This window comes from Sus scrofa, chromosome 6 (assembly GCF_054392235.1).
Source record: "Sus scrofa isolate SSC_HxYL_T2T_F1_AM1 chromosome 6, Sscrofa_HxYL_maternal_Yorkshire_Landrace_v2.0, whole genome shotgun sequence".
Lineage (NCBI taxonomy): Eukaryota > Metazoa > Chordata > Mammalia > Artiodactyla > Suidae > Sus > Sus scrofa.
Genome location: NC_139388.1, coordinates 37955519 through 37973272, shown reverse-complemented (window position 1 = coordinate 37973272; position 17754 = coordinate 37955519). Strand labels below are relative to the sequence as shown.

Genomic DNA, 17754 nt, shown 5'->3' with positions numbered 1-17754 from the left:
CAGTGATAGTCAGTGATGCTTCAGGGGAGGGATAACAAGTGGAGGGAACAGTGCCACTGCATAGGAGGGAACAGAGAGAGGGGGGACACAAAGAGACAGGTTGGAGATAGAGAGTGAAGAGTCCCAAAAGCCACACCCAGAAGTTCATGCTCAGTCCTGTGGGCAACTGGAAGTCACTCAAGATTTTAAGTGGAAAGTGATGCAATCTGCGCTTGCATTTTAGGAAGTAGAATGGAAGATGGAAAAGCCAGTTAGGAGGCACACGCACCAGCCAGGGAAGAGATGGTGAAGGCCTAAACAAGCAGGGGCCGAGGAGTTAGAGAGGAGAGAGAATTCAAGGATACACCGGATGCATGAAAAGATGCTCAGTATCATTAGCCATCAGGGAAATATATGTCAAAACCACAAGGGAGTTCCCGTCGTGGCTCAGCAGTTAACAAACCTGATAAGGATCCATGAGGATGTGGGTTCAATCCCCGGCCTCACTCAGTGGGTTAAGGATCCGATGTTGCCGTGAGCTGTGGTGTAGTTTGCAGATGCAACTCGGATCCTGACTTGCTGTGGCTGTGGTGTAGGCCAGCAGCTATAGCTCTGATTGAACCCCTGGCCTGGGAACTTCTCTATGCCCTGGGTGTGGCCCTAGAAAGGAAAAACAAAAACAAAAACAAAAACCAAAAAACCCACCATGAGATACCACTGCACACCTGGTGTGATGGCCATCATTTACAAAAAGATAATAACAAGTGTTGGCAAGGAGATAGAGAAACTGGAACGCTCACACACTGCTGGTAGGGATGTGAAATGGTACCAGACTTTGGCAAACAGTCTGCCAGTTCCTCAAAAAAGAGCTGCCATGTGACCCAGTAATGCTACTTCTGAGCATATGCTAGGAAAATCTGAAACATGTCCACACAAAAAGTCACACACTAACATTCACAGAAGGATTACTCACAATAGCAGAGAAAACCCAAATAGCCACCAACCGATAACACAGGTAAAAAAGATGTGATATATCCATACAATGGAATGTTATTGATCAAGAACAAGGAATGAAATACTGATACGCATGATAAACCTTGAGAATTGTCTCATGCTAAGGAAAGAGGCCGATCACAAAAGTCCACATATTATATGATTCCATTTATGTGAAATAGTCAAAACAGGCAAATCCATGCAGCCAGAAAGATTCATGATTGGTTCAGACTGAGGGGATGAAGGGCGGGGATGGTGTTGAAAGGTAATTGCTCGAGGGTACAGGGTTTCTTTTGGGGGTGAATAAAATGTTCTAAAATTGGTTGTAGTGATGGTTGAACAACTGTGAATATGCTAAAATATATTGAATTTACACTTTAAAAAGATGAAGTGTGTAGCATGTAAATTATAGCGCAAGACAGCTATTAAAAAGGGTGACTACATTATTATAACTCAAGAAGGGTAACTGTCACTCTGCATCACTCTAAATAAATTATCTGTCAAATGCAATTTAAACCACTCATCATCGGTTTTAAAATACATATAGATTTTTGTCTCAGCCAAAAAAAAAAAAAAAAAAAGAACAAAATAATGCTATTTGTAGCAACATGCATGGAACCAGAGACTCTCATACTAAGGGAAGTAAGTCAGAAAGAGAAAGACAAATACCATATGATATCACTTATATCTGGAATCTAATATATGACACAAATGAACCTATCTACAGAAAAGAAACAAACTCGTGGACATGGAGAACAGACTTGTGGTTGCCAAGGAAAGGGGGAGGGAGTGGGAGGGATTGGGAATTTGGAGTTAGTAGATGCAAACTATAGCATTTGGAGTGGATAAGCAATGAGATCCTGCTGTATATCACAGGGAACTATATCTGATCACTTGTGATGGAACATGATGGAGGATAATGTGAGAAAAAACTGTGTGTGTATATTTATAACTGGGTTACTTTGCTGTACAGCAGAAATTGACAGAACATTGTAAATCAACTATAATAAAAATTTTTAAAAATACATAGAGGCTTTAGTAATTTAAATTTCTTCTTTTTAAATTCCATGCACATGTTCTATCCTTGGGTTGATATTCTAATAACCCCTCTTTAAAAACTGGAACACTCTAACCCAGAGGGAATTGTACATGTAGCAGAGTAGATTCAGAAATACGTACCCTTGGACCTCACACTTTCCCTTAGTCCAGTCAGTCAGGATCTCCAGTTTACTTGGGGGTGGCAGCAGGGTGCGGGGTGGGGAGGGCAGGTGGCAGTTTTAGCAGCTTCCCATCTATTTTGTTGAGGGTTGGTCAGCAATTAGTTGTCATTTTGGTGTTTTCATGAGAGGAGGTGAGCTTGAGTCCTTCTATCCCACCATCTTATCTGGATTCTGCCTGGGTGGCAGTTCGAGATACAATTCATACACCACACAATTCACCCATTTGAACTGTACAATGCAATGGTTTTCGGTATATTCACAGAATTGTGTGACAGTCAGCACATCTTTTTTTTTTTCTTTTTACAGCTGCACCTGTGGCACATGGAAGTTTCCAGGCTGGGGTTGAATCAAAGCTGCAGCGGTGATCTATGCTGCAGCTCACAGCAATGCCAGACCCTTCATTCACTGAGCGAGGCCAGGGATTGAACCCACCTCCTCACAGAGACAATGTGGGGTCCTTAACCCACTGAGCCACAGCAGGAACTCCACAGTATATTGCTAAACATTTTCATCACCCTAAACAGAAACTTCGCATTCCTTAACAGTCACCCTTCGTGGCCCCATGTGCACAGCCCTGGGCAACCATTAACCTACTTTCTGTATAAATTTACTTATTTTAGACATTTCGCTTAAATGGGTCATACAATGTATGGTCTTTTGAATCCGGCTTCTTTCCCTTGGTATAATATTTTCAAGGTTCATAAAACCTCATAGCATGTGTCAGTACTTCATTCCTTTTCACTGATGGAGAATATTCCACTTTCTGACTATACCACTTTTTCTTTATCCACTCATGAATTAATGGATATTTGCTTGTTTCCACGTTCTGGTTTTTGCGAATAAAGCCGCTGTGAATATGTACCAGTTCTTGTACAGATACACATTTTTATTTCTCTTGAGCCCATGAATAGGCTCGGAATTGCTGGGTCAAACCTAGTCATTTCAGAAAAATAATAGTAATGTTGGAGGAAACTAGAGACTTTCATACTAAGCGAAGTAAGTCAGAAAGAGAAAGACCAGCAGCATATGATATCACTTATATCTGGAATCTGATATATGGTGCAAACGAGCCTATCTACAGAAAAGAAACAAACTCATGGACAAGGAGAAGAGACTAGTGGTTGCCAAGGAGAGGGAGAAGGAGTGGGAGGGACTGGGAATTTGGGGTTAGATGCAAACGATTGCATTTGGAGTGGATAAGCAGTGAGATCCTGCTGTATAGCTCAGGGAACGATATCTAGTCATTTGTGATGGAACATGATGGAGGATAATGTGAGAAAAAACTATGTATATATATATGTATAACTGGGTTACTTTACTGTACAGCAGAAATTGACAGAACATTGTAACTCAACTATAATAAATAATTTTAAAATAATAGTAATGGTATTCGTTTAGACATTCAGCAGAAAAAGATCTCATTCCTTGCCGACTCCAGTTGTCATTCGGTGAATTTCCTTCCATCTGGGGAACTCAGTCAACCCCAATAACCACATCTTTAGATATGGCTATACCTACGGTGAAAGGCTGCTTAACTACTAGTACATGGTGAAGCTATCATTTTTAACTAGAGATAAACACCTAATAATACTGCTAAATCACACTCGTATGAAGTATCTCGAATTGTCAAATTCTTGCAAAACAAAAATTAGACCAGAGGTGACCAACGGCTGAGAGGAGAAAAAAGTGAGGGTTTTTCTTAAGGGCGATAGAGTTTCCATTTGCAGTAACAGAAAAGGTTTTGGAAATAGGTAGTATTAATACGTCTTAAAGAAGAATTTGCCACTCTGTCACTCCCCTCATAGCTTTCAGTTACATCTCATGATAATTATAGCATGATAGTTCCCCTTCCAAACAATATGAGAGAGGGAACAGATAAAAATGTCTTTTTTAGCTTCCTCTCACACGCCGTAGGTTGCAGATGCAGCTTGGATCCCATGTTACTGTGGCTGTGGCTGTGCTTTTTTTTTTTTTTTTTTTTCACAAAGGAAGCAAACAGAGCAAACGGTACAGAAATTTCAGCAGACCCGGCCCCCACATCTGGGGTTTTGGCGAAGCTCTGTGCCAACAGAACTGAGAATTCGAATCCAACATCCTCATGACTTTTTTTTTTCTTGATAAAAATACGTATAACAAAATATTTTCATTTTAGCCATTTTAAAGCAAATTTGGTGGCATTAATTACATTCACAATGTTGTGCGACCATTACTGCTGTCTATTTCCAAAACCTTTTCTGTTACTGCAAACAGAAACTCTATCGCCCTTAAGAAAAACCCTCATTTTTTTCTCCTCTCAGCCGTTGGTCACCTCTGGTCTAATTTTTGTTTTGTAAGAATTTGACAATTTTAGACATTTCATATGAGTGTGATTTAGCAGTATTTGTCCTTTTGTGTTGGCTTATTTCACTTAGCATAATGTTTTCAAGGTTCATCCAGATTGTAGCATGAATCAGAATTTTGGACACATTCCTTTTAAACAGCTAAATAATATTCTACTGTATGGATATAGCATGTTTATATGTCCACTCAACTGTTGGTGGACATGGGCTGTCTCTACCTTTTGATTATTGTGAGTAATGCTGTAGTGAACATTGGCATGTAAGTATCTCTTTGAGTCCTTCTTTTCTTTCCCTTTCTTTCCTTTTCTTTCTTTTCTTTTCTAGGAATGGAATTGCTGGGTCATGGTGATCATTCTATGTTTAACTTTTCGAGGAAACACCAAATCCTTTTCCACAGCAGCTGCACCATTTTACCTTCCCAACCAGCAATGTACAAGGGCTCCAATGTCTCTATATCCTCGCCAACTTTTATTTTCAGGTTAAAAAAAATAATTATAGCTGCCCTTGTGGATGTGAAGCGGTATCTCCTTGCGGTTTTGATTTACAGTTGCCTGATGACTAATGTCGAGCGTGTTTTTGGGTGCTTCTTGGCCATTTGCATATCTTCTTCTCTTAAAATCTATTCAAGTCCTTTATTTTTATTTTATTTTATTTTATTTTATTTTATTTTATTTTATTGTCTTTTTAGGGCCACGCCTGCGGGCTAGGGTTCAAATCAGAGCTGTCTATGCCACAGCCACAGAAACATGGGATCCAAGCTGCATCTGCAACCTACACCACAGCTTAGGGCAATGCCAGATCCTTAATCCACTGAGCGAGGCCAGGGGCCAAACCAGCGTTCTCATGGATAATAGTCGGGTTCGTTACCGCTGAGCCAAGATGGGACCTCCCTTTGCCCATTTTTAAATTGGGTTGTTTGTCCCTTTGTTGATGAGTTTTAAGAGTTTATTACATATTCGGGATATTAAACCCTTATCAGATACACGATTTGCAAAATCTGTGTATGATTTTCTCCAATTCTGTAGTTGTCTTTTCACTTTCTTTAAAGTGTCCTTTGAGGCACAACATTTTTTTAAAATTTTAATGAAGCCCAATTTATTTTTTCTTTTGATTTTGGTGCAATATCTAAGAATTCATTGCTACAATGTGACTTTTATGTAAGAGTGGAAGGACATATAAATGTCTCACAAAAGAATTAACATAGTAGAAGTGGCTGGTCGGGTGACTATCTTTCTTCTATAAAGAAAATATTTGGAAAGCCACATAATTACACTTAATATTGGCTAAAACAGTATTTATTTTTCTTGGACAATTCTGTTGTTTATTATTTATTTATTTGTCACATTTGCAGCATATGGAATTTCCTGGGCCAGGGATCGAATCTGAGCTACATCTGCAACCTGGGTCACAGCTATGGTCACTCCAGATCCTTAACCCACTGTACTGGGTCAGGGATTAAACCCATACCTCAGCAATGACTGGAGCCTCTGCAGAGACAATACTGGATCCTTAACACAAGGTGCTACACCAGGAACTCTGACATTTTTTTTTTTTTATTATTTAATGAGGTATGTCTGTTATTTCCTCTGAGAAGCTCTCTAAGTTCATTTTTGCCAGGTATTTGGGTCTCTACCAAAGTGGACAATTTGACACATGTCTGTGTAGCCCATAAACCTTTGCTCCTTTTACAAAAACTGCCCCCGCAGTGTCCTCTCCTACATAGGTGGCCCTGTAGAAGCCATGTGTGTGCCCTGTGATCCCATGCCCCTGGTCAGGACCCATGCTGGGCAATCGGCTTCTCCCTTGAGAATCTATATTTAAGACTGAGAAATGCTGTATTACTCTAGGGGATTACGAAGCAGTCTGTTCTGCGGTTTCTGCTTCACTCTCTGCCATGTGAGATCCTGCACCTTTACAATAGATATTTCTTTGTTTGTGTGTGCATTTTGTTTTGTTTTTGGCCAAGCTCATGGCACTCCAAAATGCCCTGGCCAAGGTTGGAATCAGTGCCATAGCAGAGACAATACCCAGACCCTTAACCCCCTTGGCCATCAGGGAACTCTAGATATTTCTTCTTTGCAAGTTTATTTGGGTATATGTGGTTCCAGTATGACATTTTTGCAATACTATTTGTATTACCATATTGAGGGGCAGGTTTCTCTTCCTGCAGAGATGCTGTGTGCAGTTGGAGTTAAGCTATGAAACTGCAGTTGGAAAGGAGAGTAGGATCTGGTGAGAGCCCCAGTCAGATGGGGAGGAGGTGAAAAGCCTGTTCTTTGCTCCTCAAAGGGTTCTGAGAAGAAGGGCCCTTGAGGCAGGATGAGAATGTTGGGTCCTCCCTGAGCCCTGCCCGTTTGGGTTATCCCTCAGGAGAGGAGGTGGGGACCTCAGCCCATCCAGCTGGGGATGGGGAGCCTCCAAACACAAGGGCTAAGGATCTGCTCTCTTGGACAGAGTCTAGGGGGCATCAGCCCTGAGATGCTCTCCTCTAGTTTGGCACCATTTGAACATGACGGTGTGGGAGTGATGGTGAGGATGTGGCACCAAAGGTGGCTATAACAACTAGTCTCTGGCAGGACATCTGGCTCTCCAAGGTGTGGCATTCAGGAACCCACATTACAGGGAAGAGACACAGAGAGCCTGGGAGAGCCTGGGATTGGAGGCAGAGAGAGACTGGGCGAGCCTGGGGTCCATCAGAGACCTGTGTCTGAAGATGCTGAACCCCAGGGGTGGAGACAAGAGGGACCGGCACCCTTCAGGGGTCACCAGTCCCAGAGGGTAGGGCAGAGCAGATACTCAGCTCCAGAGACCGTGACCACCCACTGTGCACTGCTTAGGTCAGAGGGACCCTTCTGTCATGCCCAGGACTCAGTGACCCTTTCAACCAAGGCACCAGCCTGGGAGGAGGAAGGGATGTGCCTCAAGAGAGCTGTGGGATTACGGATTTGGACTCCTTTGGACCAGACCAGACACTGCTCTCCTTGCCCAGTCCCACCTCTCTGCGGGGCACGGATGCATCAGACCCTGGAAAGCTGAGGAAGCCATGTTTTCTCTGTGCAGTTCAGGGTACTTGGAAGTTCAATTCATTTATTTGTTTATTTATTTTCATTTTAGGGCTGCACGTGAAGCATATGGAAGTTCCGAGGCTAAGGGTAGAATCAGAACTTCAGCCAAGGCCTACACCACGCCAGATCCAAGCTCTGCATCTGCAACCTATGCCAACAGCTTGCAGCAACCCGGAATCCTTAACCCTCTGAGCGAGGCCAAGGACTGAACCTGCATCTTCATGGGAACTTGTGAAGTTTAGCTTAGACCATACTATGGTAAAAACTCCAAAATCCCAAATCCATAGACATGATTCTCAGGATCCAGAAGAAGATTCCAAAGGATCCCAGGTATGGCCTTGCTTCCCTTTTCCTGTTCCCATTCCTTCTCCCTTCTTTCCCTCTGTCCCTTCCTTCCTTCTTCCATCAATAGGTAACAAAGGACCTATTCTGTGTCAGGCTCTTTGCCAAGCTCCGGGGGGCCCAAGATGATCATGGCACAATTCCTCCTGCATGGAGCTCGAGGTCCCAAGAGAAGACAGACACTAAGCAGTTTCCAAACCAGGTCATTAATGCCAACACCAAGGTGTGCCCCGGGTTGTGGAGCAGACAGGACAGCCACCCCAGTCCTCTTGGGCAGGTGTGAGGGGAGGTGTGTGAGCCTCTGAGGAGGAGGGCATGTTCCCTGGCATCTGGGGTGGACACAGTGAGTTATCTACCCCCAAACTATTCTTTGCTTCTTCCTCCCTCACAGAACCCAGATTTCATTTGGGGTTGTGCATGTGTCCATCCTAAGCACCAATGCACGACAACCAAAGCTGTTGTCCAACAACCTGTTTCCTCTGCCCCTTGTGCTTGTGGCTGTGGCCTGTGACCCAGATCTGGCGAAAAAGATACAAGGCAAAGGGAGCTTCGGCACAGCTCTGCTTCTCTGATAGACTCGGGACAGATCTGGCCCGTGCCAGCCCCTTCCCGCTCTGCCTGCTCTGAATGTGCATGTGATGCCTGGAGCTGTGGACGCTCTTGCAATCCTGATGATGCAAAGTCAGATTGTTAAAGAGGGCAAAGAGCAAAGATGAAAATGTCTGGCTGCTCAAAGCCCTTGCTAAGCTGTCATGCTAGTCCTGGACTGTCTATTTCCAGATTTCCTTCTTTTCTTTTTCTTTTTTCTTTTTTTGCTTTTTAGGGATGCACCCATAACACATGGACATTCCCAGGCTAGGGGGTCAAATCAGAACTGCACCTGCCAGCCACAGCCACAGCTATGGCAACGCCAGATCCAAGCTGCGTCTGTGACCTACATGGCAATGCCAGATCCTTAACCCAGTGAGAAGGGCCAGGGATTGAACCCGTATCCTCCCGATGAGCCACAATAGGAACTCAAATTCTGTTTTGTTTCTTTTTTTTGTCTTTTGCCATTTCTTGGGCCACTCCCGCAGCATATGGAGGTTCCCAGGCTAGGGGTTGAATCGGAGCTGTAGCTGCCAGCCTACACCAGAGCCACAGCAACGCGGGATCCGAGCCGCATCTGCGACCTACACCACAGCTCACAGCAACGCCAAATCGTTAACCCACTGAACAAGGGCAGGGATCGAACCCGAAACCTCATGGTTCTAGTCGGATTTGTTAACCACTGCGCCACGACGGGAACTCCTCAAATTCTGTTTTTAAACCACCTAATGAATACACTCAGAGAGATTCAACAAGAAAAGGATGATATGAAGGGGAGCAACTGGAGAATAAGAAGACATTTTAAGGAGTTTCCTGGTGGCTCAGTGGGTGGAGGATCCAGCATTGTCACTGCTATGGCTTGGGTCGCTACTGTGGCATGGGTTCTATCTTGGCCCCAGGAACTTCTGCATGTTGCAGGCAGGGAAAAAAAAAGAGAGAAAGAGACGCTTCTAAGGGTTAAAAAAATTACTGCCAAAATAAAATAAATTATTAAAGGATGGAAAGCAAAGTCACTAAAATAAATTATTAAGGGATGGAAAGTAAAGTTTGGCAGAATGTTAAACTATGAGAGAAACAATAAGAATTCAAGAGAAAGGAGAAAACAAGAAAAGCAGGAAGTAATAGAAAGAAATAATAAGGAAGAAAGAAGAGAATTTCTCTGAGTTGAATCAGGATTCGGATTTTTAGACTGAAAGAGCCCACAATGAATAAAAAGACATATGAGTGAAATGTCAGAATAGCAAAGAAACAGAAAGTCCCAAAAGTTTAAAAGAGAGAAAACAACAGGGCCTTGCTGTATAGCGCAGGGAACTCTAATCAATATTCTGGGATAACCTATGTGGAGAAAGCATCTGAAAGACAATAGATGTGTATACATGTATAACTAAATCACTTTGTCTTTTTTTTAGGGCCACACACACGGCACATGGCCATTCCCAGGCTAGGGGTCAAATTGGAGCTGCAGCTGCTGGTCATAGCCACAGCCACAGCCACAGCCACGCAGGATCTGAGACCTACACCACAGCTCATGGAAACGCGGGATCCTTAACCCACTGAGCAAGGCCAGGGATGGAACCCGCAACCTCATGGTTCCTAGTCGGGTTCGTTAACCACTGAGCCACAACGGGAACTCCCCTCATAACTTCTTTATATTCTCCCATGCCTCATAGTGCCTACAAATGCTGATGGATATACATTGGTTTTTACAACATGTATTACAACTGGTTCAGTTTGGGGCATCTTTAAAACTTCTGGCCCCACAAGGGCTATTTCTGGGGGACAAAACTGTCCTGTTTCTTGATTTGGATGTGTCTGTCTGGGTTAGACAGATGTATTTCCTTTAGGAAAAAGCCATCAGGCTGTATGTACTCTTGTATGTGCACTTTTCTTTACGATCGACTAAAGGAAAAGGGATTTTTGTTTTGTTTTTTGTTAAGTGTAGCTGACAACATGACGTGTGAAAGGCGGAGGGGGGACGGATGAAGAGTTCTGCTGTCTTCATCTTACAAAGTGAGAGAGAAGTTCGGGAGTATCTCAGGATGATGGAAAAGACTATTTCAATTTACAAAGACAACCAATGGACCAAAGAAAAGCAAGGATGGAACTACCGTGCGAGTTAACAGATATCTTCAAAGATAGAATTAACTACCTGAAGACTTGTAATCACCCGTGATAAAGAGATTGCTTCTGTGATGGAAGACTGCTGTCACCTGTTATTTTATTTTATTTTATTTTATTTTATTTTAGTCTTTTTGCCTTTTCTAGGTCCGCTCCCAGGGCATGTGGAGGTTCCCAGGCTAGGGGTCTAATCGGAGCCATAGCCACCAGCCTACGCCACAGCCACAGCAACTCGGTATCCAAGCCAAGTCTGCAACCTACACCACAGCTCATGGCAACGCCAGATCCTTAACCCACTGAGAAAAGTCAGGGATTGAACCCGAAACCTCATGGTTCCTAGTCGGATTCGTTAACCACTGAGGCATGATGGGAAATCCGGACCTGTTATTTTAATACTATAAAGCCTGAAAACAATGCAAGTGTTAAATTGCATGATACAATCTATGAGGTCGGAAAGGGAGCTGAGAAGGGACTGTTGCTATTTCAGGCTGGGTAACTCTTTGCTCTTTGCTACCAAACAATGTCACCAAGACCCATCATGGGTCTAAAGGGCCCTTTGGCTTTGAAAAGTTCTTAGGACACAGTGTATCAAAGGCCGTTTTTCTTCTTTTCTTTATTTATCTTTTTTCTTTTTTTGCTTTTTCAGGGCCACACCCACAGCATATAGAAGTTCTTAGGCTCGGGTTGAATCAGGGCTGCAGCTGCTGGCCTACACCACAGCCACAGCCATGTAGGATCCAAGCCACATCTGAGAATTACACCACAGCCCACGGCACACCCTGGATCCTTAACCCACTGAGCAAGGCCAGGGAGTGAACCCGAATCCTCATGGATACTAGTTGGGTTCATTACAACTGCACCACAACGGGAACTCCCTCAAAGGCCTTTTTTCTTAATCTTTATTTCCTGGATTGGAGATGGTATTTCCAAATCCTGGAGTTTTTGCACTTGAGGAAAACATCAACAAATTTTAAGGGTGCTGGGAGATTCTCAAGGATGCCTCAAGCAAAATTAATATTAATCTACTTTATTTTTTTGTCTTTTTTTTTAGGGCCACACCCACGGCATATGGAGGTTCCCAGGCTAGGGATCGAATCAGAGCTGTAGCCTCCAGCCTACACCACAGTCACAGCAAGGAGGGATCAGAGCCACGTCTGCAACCTACACCAAAACTCAAGGCAACATCAGATCCTTAACCCACTGAGCAAGGCCAGGGATCGAACCTGCATCCTCATGGATACTAGTCAGGTTTGTTAAACCACTGAGCCATGATGGGAACTCCTACTTTATTTTTTAAAACGCAGTTTATACCCATCGGCTCTAGGAAAGGGAGCTCTGGGTGTGGAAAATATGGAGGAGTCTGTGAATTTGCATAAAACTAGAGAATTTGGGGGAGTGGTTGCCATGGAATTGAACATAATCAGATCTGTTACATATCCTGAACAAAGAGGATAATATCAATTCACAAATATTTATTCATTGATTTCACTCCAAAACCATCCACACTGTACTGGGTGGACATTGGAGACGCACTCCAAACTCCCAAGGACCTTTGAGGATAGTGGTCTGATACTGGGAATTAAAATGGCAATTCATGTGAACCTTCTTAGGAACTCTCCTACCCTATTAGTGGGAATGTAAACTGGTGCAGCCACTCTGCAGAACAGTATGGCAGTTCCTTAGAAAACTGAAAATAGAGTTATTGTATGATCCAACATCTGACAAAGACGAAAACTCTCATTTGAAAAGATACACGCACCCCAATGTTCAGAGCCACACTGTTTAAATAACCAAGATATGGAAGCGACCTAAATATCCATCAACAGAGGATTGGATAAAGACAATGAGGTATATATACAATGGAATATTACTCAGCCATAAAAATAATGAAATGATGCCATTTGCAGCAACATGGATGAACCTAAAAATTACACTAAGTGAGGTAAGTCGGACGAAGATAATTATTATATGATATCACTTATATGTGGACTCTAAAAAATAATACTAATGAATTTATTTACAAAACAAAACAGACTCACAGACATAGAAAACAAAATTATGGTTACCAAAGGGGAAAGTGGGGGGAGGGATAAATTAGGGGTATGGCATTGACGGATCTACACTACCGTATATAAAATACATAAAGAACAAAGCCCAGAGTTCCCATCGTGGCGCAGTGGAAACGAATCTGACTATGAACCATGAGGTTTCGGGTTCCGGCCCCGGCCCCAATCAGATCCGGTGTTGCTGTGAGCTCTGGTTTACATCACAGATGCAGCTCCGATCTGGCGTTGCTGTGGCTGTGGCGTAGGCTGGCAGCTACAGCTGCAATCCAACCCTTAGCCTGGTAACCTCCACATGCCTAGGGTTTGGCCCTAAAAAAAGGCCAAAAAAAAAAAAAAAACCCAAAAAACCCAATAAGGGCCTACTCTTTAGCACAGGGAATTATATTCATTATCTTGTAATGACCTATAATAGAAAAGAACCTGAGAGAGAATCTATATATATTTGTATGTATTACTGAATTGCTTTGCTTGCTAATGCAATATTGTAAATCAACTATACATCAGTTAAAAATATGCTATGGGGAGTTCCCGTCGTGGCGCAGTGGTTAGCGAATCCAACTAGGAACCATGAGGTTGCGGGTTCGGTCCCTGCCCTTGCTCAGTGGGTTGACGATCCGGTGTTGCTGTGAGCTGTGGTGTAGGTTGTAGACGAGGCTCGGATCCCGAGTTGCTGCGGCTCTGGCGTAGGCCGGGGGCTACAGCTCCGACTCGACCCCTAGCCTGGGAACCTCCATGTGCCGCGGGAGCGGCCCAAGAAATAGCAAAAAGACAAAAAAAAAAAAAAAAAAAATGCTATGGGGGAGTTCCTGTTGGGGCTCAGCGGAAATGAATCTGACTAGTATCCATGAGGATGCAAGTTTGATTCCTGGCCTCGCTCAGTGGGTTAAGGATCCAGTGTTGCTGTGAGCTGTGGTGTAGTTTGCAGATGTGGCTTGGATCCTGCATTGCTGTGGCTCTGACGTAGGCCGGCAGCGACAGCTCCGATTCGACCCCTAGCCTGGGACCCTCCATAGGCTGCGGGTGTGGCCCTAGAAAGACCAAAAGAAAAAAAGAAAAAGAAAAAGTGTTATAGGTAGTCTTCCTGTGGCACAGCAGGTTAAGGACAAAGTATTGTCACTTCAGCAGTTTGGGTTGCTGCTGTGGCCTGGATTCAACCCCTGGCCCAGGAACTTTGGCATGGCCAAAAAAAAGTTATTAAAAAATATATAGACCTTCTTCCCAGAAAATAGACTCTCATAGACTTCTTCATCCAAATTAGGAGGCTCCTGGGTCACCTGAGGTCCATCCATGGAAGGATCCACGAACTTCTCCTCTAAGTCTTAGAGTCGCAGAACTGAGGACCACACGGATGCCTTTATCTCAGGGCAGGGGTGTTTCCTGGAAAGCCCGTAGCAAGGAGACTCCTCCTGCAGGAAGCACTGGTCACCGAGATTTTCAAGGAGAAGCCAAGAGAACTAGTTGAGCACCTTCGTTTACAGGCTAAGAGACTAGAAGGCCAGAGAGGGCAAGGGCTTCCCTGCTCCACTCAAGGTCACAACAAGAGTCACCATGGCTGCCGTCCACAGCAGGCCCAGGGAGTGGGAGCTGCTTTGCAGGTGCAGCCTCGAGAATCCATCTAATCAAACCCCTTCCTCAATAACATGTGTGGCCTCGTGTGATCATCCCTGTCTCCAGTCAGAAAGGCTGAGTGACTATAACAAGGTAGCGAGGAAGTTCTCACTGTGGCTCAGCGGGAATGAGCCTAATATCTAGGAGAGTACAGGTTCGATCCCTGGCCTCACTCAGTGGGTAAAGAATCCGGTGTTGCCATGAGCTGTGGTGTAGGTCGCAGATGTGGCTCAGATCCTGCGTTGCTGTGGCTGTGGTGTCGGCTTGGCAGGCAGCTGTAGCTCCACTTTGACCCCTAGTCAGGGAGCTTCCCTATGCTGCAGGTGAGGCCCGCAAAAGCAAAGCAGAAAAAACAAATGAAAAGGTCGAAGAGCAGGATGAAGAGCTCAGCCAGAGGTGGAATCTGTTCTGGGTAACTCTAAAGTAGGGAGCCAAAACTTGAGGGGACGACAAAGATGGCAAAGATACTGTCTTTACGCTCATAAAGCTCAGTCTTATTGGGGGTGGGGGATGGGGTGTATATAAAAAAGTTCAAGCATTTATCAAAGGCTATGGAATGCCTGGCCCAGAGGAGAGGGCCCTGGGAGAGAGCCCTCAGCCTTGAATGCACGCTGCCTGAATCATTCATTCTTTTTGGCTCAGGTAATGGTTTAGTGCTGTGTGTATTCAGGCTGCAGCTCCAGGGAGCCTGTATCCTGTTTCCCTAACGCTGCACCCAGGGATGCCTGCTCAGAAGGATGCCCACCCACTTTTCCATCCCCAGCCACCAAGTAGGAAGCAGTTTGTAGTAATTCACCCCTCCCTTATCACATACGGGGAGGGAGGGCCACAGGGGAGGCCCATGCCTGTTCAGGCATCTACCCATGCTGCAATCAGCTGGCCACCAGTTGTTCCAGCAGGCAGCCCCTGCAACCACACTTCCCCTTCCAGCCATTCTCTTTCCACCTCTACACTTGCCATTGCCTCCCTCCCTGCTTGTGTGTGTGTGTGTGTGTGTGTGTGTGTGCGCGTGCGCGCGCCTTTTTTTTTTTTTTTTTAAACTGCGTGTGTGGCACGCAGATGTTCCCTGGTCAGGGATTGAACCTGTGCCACAGCGGTAACCAGAGCCACAGCAGTGACAACACCAGATGCTTTACCTGCTGAGCCAAGCAGGAACTGCTCTCCCTCCCTGCTTTGGTCCACACAGCTCCTGCTGCCTGGAAAGCCCTTTCTGGTCCAATCCACCTGGCAGAACATCACAGGGATGTTCCCTCTCAGGGGTGTTCAGGCTGCTGTTCTTTAGTGAGGCCCTGCTTCCCACTTCGAGCTGACTTTGAGGCTGTCTGTTGCCAGAGCAGCGTGTCGCCGGGGGCCCCCCCACCCCCGCACCTTTCATTTCACTTGTTTTTCTCCCTCACTGGCAGTCAGGGACCTGAGCTTGTCCCCGAGCCCCATTTCACCACTCACAGGGTCAAGGAGTAGGCAGACCTTGAGTTCAGGGCCTCACCTTGGAGATGAGGAAAGCAAGACCCAGAGCGAGGAAGTGACTTGCACAATGTCCCCCAGTTGGTGAGGGGGTCCAGACTAGAACCCACGTGTCCCATCTCCCAGTCCAGTGTCCCGCCCACGTCACCACACTTCCGGGAGCACGTCCCTGGGGGAAATGGCACCTTAATATGTTGTCACCAGTATCTTGAGGATGCACTAGGTCACCCTCAAGGAACAGAGGGGCCTCCAAGGAGGACCTCTTGCTGATGGTGGGGGAGGAAGGAAGGTGGAGTCAGAATTTGCTGCAATCCCTGGTTTCTCTGTGCGAAAACATGGGGAGGCGGATCCCCACCCCGAAGCCACGTTCTGAAGTTTGGGGACAATTACGTAGAAGGAAGTAGTCAAGGCTTTTCTTTTTTCCTTTTCATTTTTTGGCTTTTTAGGGCCACACCCACGGCATATGGAAGTTCCCAGGTTCGGGGTCGAATTGGAGCTACCGCTGCCGGCCTATACCACAGCTCACGGCACCTCCAGCTCCTTCATTCACTGAGTGAGGCCAGGGATTGAACCCACATCCTCATGGATCCTAGTCGGGTTCCTTAACCCCTGAGCCACCACAGGAACTCCCAGTCAAGGCTTTTCATCACTGGGCCCACGTGACCTTTCCAGGCTCATGGTCCCTACACCAGGCACGACAGCTCACCCTCCAGCCATAGCTAGCTAACCACCCATCCTGGCCTTTTCTCCTCTGCGCCTTTGTATTCAGGCTACTTCCTCAGCCTGAGCTAGCCTTCCCTCTCAATCTACCAATTGTAAGCGCAGTCCATCTGGGTCTTTGGCAAAGACCCCTTCCTCTGAGAAGTCCTCCGAGATTCCCCTCTTTGCTGTGTCTCGCACTGTTTGCTCACTCCTTTATCAGACACCTGCTGGTCATTTCTACCTGGATGCGTGTCCCTCTTCTCTTTATCCTGTGCGCTTCTCCAGGGCAGGGGTCCTATCTCCTTGATATCTGTGTTCTCCACAGCATTCTGAAGACCCCAGGCCATAGCAGCTGCTCTGTCACGTCTATAGTGAACAAGATATAAAGCTTCCTGGAACAAAGTTGCAGTGAAGATAAACTCTGGGCAAAGCCTTCAGGGCAAAGGTCCAGGTGACATGAGGACACTGTTCTTGCTTCCAAATACACGGATCATCTGTTTCAGAGACTTGTATCCATTTGGTTCCTCCTTTCCCCACTGCTCAGCCTAACTCTCTTTTCTTTTTTCTTTTTTCCCAGCTGCACCCATGGCATATGGAAGTTTCCAGGCTAGGGGTTGACTCAGAGCTGCAGCTGCCAGCTTACACCACAGCCACAGCAACATGGGATCTGAGGCCCATCTGTAACCTACACTGCAGCTCATGGTCATGCCAGATCCTTAACCCATTGAGCGAGGCGAGGGATCAAACCCACATCCTTATGGATACTCGTCAGGTTTGTAACCTGCTGAGCCACAACAGGATTCCTTGGCCTAGCTTGCTTGTTTTCTCTCTCTTTCCTTTCTTTCTTCCTTCCTTCCTCCCTTTTTTTTTTTTTTGGCACCACATGCAGTGGCTTTCTGTGGAATCTCAGTTTCCAGCCCAGGAATGGAACCCAGGCTGCAGCAGTCAAATTCCTTACCACTATACCACCAGGGAACTCCCTTGGCCTAACTTTCACATTTGCACAATTCTACCATCTCCAACCTGGGACCCTCCCCTCTGCCTCTAAGGCAGCTGACCTTTGCCTTAGTAGGTATTTATTTTGCCTCCTGGCTTGCAGAGTCTAAACACCGCTCTTGCAAAATAAGTCACAGGCAGCTGTGTGACCTTGGCCTGTTCCTTTACCTCCCTTACTTACGTCCTTACTTTTCCTCATCAGCGAGGAACAGCTGACCCCTGGGGCTGCTGTGGAGATCACTTGTGCTCAGGCAGGAAATGGGCCTAGCCTGGT

At 45.5% G+C, this 17754-nt stretch overlaps 1 long non-coding RNA gene across 2 annotated transcripts; it reads left to right on the top strand.

Annotated features, from left to right (window-relative positions):
• Positions 1-4576: 4576 nt before the first annotated feature.
• Positions 4577-10724, top strand: LOC106507585 (uncharacterized). Of its 2 annotated transcripts, none has more exons than XR_014805058.1 (3): positions 4577-4790; positions 7646-7926; positions 10464-10724. It is a non-coding gene; the product is annotated as an uncharacterized LOC106507585 (long non-coding RNA). The 2 variants fall into 2 exon arrangements; XR_014805057.1 differs by having other exon boundaries at positions 10469-10712.
• Positions 10725-17754: the final 7030 nt, after the last annotated feature.